The sequence below is a fragment of the Halyomorpha halys genome, unplaced genomic scaffold (assembly GCF_000696795.3).
Source record: "Halyomorpha halys isolate HHAL.00 unplaced genomic scaffold, Hhal_1.1 Scaffold270.1, whole genome shotgun sequence".
Taxonomy (NCBI): Eukaryota; Metazoa; Arthropoda; class Insecta; order Hemiptera; family Pentatomidae; genus Halyomorpha; species Halyomorpha halys.
In genome coordinates, this window is record NW_027105226.1 from 843,654 (window position 1) to 847,250 (window position 3,597).

At 29.0% G+C, this 3,597-nt stretch overlaps 1 protein-coding gene across 1 annotated transcript in view; it reads left to right on the forward strand.

Annotated features, from left to right (window-relative positions):
• Window positions 1-358: 358 nt before the first annotated feature.
• Window positions 359-3,597, forward strand: part of LOC106680616 (uncharacterized) — a gene marked incomplete at its 3' end in the record, with an annotated part of 8,429 nt that continues 5,190 nt past the window's right edge. Inside the window, 2 exon segments of the mRNA XM_067049678.1 lie at window positions 359-487; window positions 626-773.

Genomic DNA, 3,597 nt, shown 5'->3' on the forward strand with positions numbered 1-3,597 from the left:
AGTAAACAGGTTAATATTATGGAGGTGTTGACTGATCCACAGCTTAAGACAGATTTTTGAGTTATGTTAGTATTTTAAAAGGTTTAATGTGACTAGTCTTATTAATCAATTTAAATTTCATCTGTATCACAACATAACTTATTTAAATAAATCTTTTAATCTTATGTAAACACAAATATTATTATTAAAAAATATTGCTTTAGTTTTACTATCATTTCATTATAATTGAAAGAGTTGATATTTTAGATTTAAAAATGGTCCATCCAATGGTTGAAAAAGTCGTATAAATAAATAATTATAAAATGCTTGAGTATTCAGAATAAATGGACATCATTCTTGTATTATCTTATCAGAGTGATTAAAATAAACATTGTCTAACAGTAACATAGGTTTGGCAGTGCAGTAATTTACAACAGATATGATGGTCATTTGATTGTTTATTTATTTAATATTTTTCTACAAATTATTCTATTAAATAAGATTTGTAGTATGTGTATATTTAATTGCAATAATGATTTGTAGTATGTGTATATTTAATTGCAATAATGATTTGTAGTATGTGTATATTTAATTGCAATAATGATTTGTAGTATGTGTATATTTAATTGCAATAATGATTATACAGTGACAGAAAGGTTAACTAAGAAGGAAAAAAATTGGGCAATTGAGATTATTCAATGTAATAGGTGCAAAACTGATCAAAAGATCCTTTAACAAATGAAGATAATCATAAAACTGATTTGTAAAACTGGCAGTATGATGGTCAAATAAAGGTAATTTGTGCAATAAATAATATTATAATTTTTTTTGGCCTTTTCTCAATTTTCATTAATAAAAATTAATTTTCAATTTTAATTAAATAAAAAGTGTATTTTTTATAATAGTTTGATTTCAACATAAATTATTCATTATTACTTTGTTATAATTTTTATATCTTATTTTTTATGTTAATAGTGATAATAAAATGTTGTTTTATTTATAAAAAGATTATACTTGTTGTCTAATGTGTTAAATAATGGATAAGGAATTTGAATAATTGGATGTAATCAAGAGAATGATTCTTTTTTCATTTTCAAAGATGTAATTATTTTGCTTTTCTTCATTCTGAAAGCCCTAATGAAGACCTGCAAAGTGGGGTTGAGCAAACATTGCCTCATAATAAATAGTTTATTTACTATTTGAGGAATTTTTACTGCACCCAGACCTTATTCCTTTTATTAATTACACATAGTCAATCAGCAATTATCTTCCAGATAATTAATATAATAAATCCTGAATATAATAAAGTAAGAGTGATTTCGATAAAGAATCAATTGATAGAACATATAATGTTATAGAAATTTAAATGAAGATAGGTGATAAAAAGTAAGAGTGACGTGTAAATGAGTACAAAAAATTAAATAAAAATATGATGTAGAAAGAAGTTAGCGATGGGAGACATCCTAGAGATGGGAAAGAGTTAAACTTAAAAAATCAGTATTTTGCAAATTAAACGTAAGTATAAGTATAATGGTAAATAAAGTTACTATCGAACAATCAGGAAATATCAAACTGATGTTGATGTTGAGATCGCCTGTGATTATTACATTTTGAAAGAGAGGAATATTTTAAAGGAAGGAGGATTCAAATGACGTGGATGTTGGGCGGACAATCGAGGTGGGTGGTGAATGACAATATAGAGGAGGGAAAAGGAACTTGAAGTAAGTTGCACAAAAATGTATTCCAAATGGGGAGTGTCAAAGGACAATAGACAATCAGGGTTTTATTCAAGTAGGATGCCAAATATTAAATATAATATCCTCAATGATAATAACAAAAGAACCATCGTTCTTGCAAAGGCTTTATAACAAAATAACAAAGAGTATATATTGCACTAATGGATGCAACAAGCAAACAGGTCTAAAACAAAGGAAACAGTCTAGCTGTCCCATGGTCTGGTCTGAAACAGTGTTCCCATCAACAGTGGTGTTTTATTCATAATTATATTTACAATTTTTTAGGTTCCAAATAAGCAATTTTCATCACAAATCAAATAATAAACCTTATTTTCTAAGCTCCACACACATCCGGATATAGTTCTCCACTACCCTGGTTATAATTACTTGTTTACCTCTTTTGAGGAGATTCTTAAGGGACATTATTTCTGGCACTAACCGCCTGTAATAATTTAATGTTCCTAAGAAACTTTCGGATTCCTTTTACATCTCTTGGGATTGCCATCTGCTGTATAGCGGTAACCTTATTAGCATGAGATTTGAATCCCTCTTTCGAAATAGTGTGGTCCAAAAAATTAATAGCCCAGCATAGATTTGTCTTTGGACAATTTTTGTCCAAATTGGAAATACACTACACACATGTTGATCCTCATTTCTGCTAAATATTAATGATTGCCCTTACAGATCTGACAGACTGTATATTTCCCCCGAGAACTCATCCATAAGACACTGAAGGTGATAGGAGCATTTTTTAAGCCGAACGACATCCTCGTAAATTCATAATGATCACGTTCAAACGTGATTGCCGTCATATGCTGGTCATTAGGATAGGTTTTTATTTTATGATATCCCGCCTAAAAGTCTAGAGTGTTAAATATTGTTGCACAGCCTGTCTGAAATGTCTTCAAACCTGGGTATCAGGCATTTCTTATGTATTTTGTTTTCATTAAACTTCCGGTAATCTATGGCTCTCGTGAATTTTTGCATTTTTTTTGTTGATCTTTTTCTTCACCGCCCACAAGGGACTAATATATGGGGACGTATTGTCTGTAATTGTTTTTTGAAGCTTTAAGCTATGAAGGTCTTCCCAGATGTGTTGACGCAGCACCTGGAAGTATCTCCTCTCTTTTACCTAAGTACGTTATTCTATCTTGTTTTAACGCTATCTCATGGATAGTCTTCTCCGTTCCCCCTAGCATTATGTATAACTAACACATATTTCAGTTTTTACTTAAATCTTTTTAATAAAAAATATAACATTGAAGAGAATAAACATACATCATTAATTGACATAGGTAGCTCAATGCAGGTTTAATTTTCAATATTAGTTAATCAGAATTTTGTTATCGAATATAGTATTAACCACTAGTTAGATGAACTTGTTGTGGATAACCCAAAAATTATAATGTAATTGTGCTAAGTTTAATAGTAAGGGAAGGGGAAAAGCTCTTGAGAGAAAAGGAGCACCTTTGGTTTGGTGATGTTGAGACTAAAAATTAAAGACAGTATCAGTGTGAATTCTTTTTAATGTTTTTTTTTAACAAAAAAAAATTAAAATATTTGTTTTTAACATGTAGGCAAGTATTAATTGTAAAAAGAAAAAGGTTGGAAAAAAAATTGTTTTTGTTATATCATGTAAATATATGTATGGTATATATGACCGATCATGGATTGATTGGTATGCTGTGTATTGTAGCAACCTAATAATGGCTATAAAGCATTTCTGTCTCTTTAAAAGAAGAAAAGTGTTTTGTCACAGATAGTTATGTTTTTTTTTTCAACATCTTGTATATAAACATGCTATGAGGATATAACCTCATGGTGGAAAAATAGCTTTAGGGTCTTTAACAAAAAAAATTAAAATATTTGTATTTAATATGTA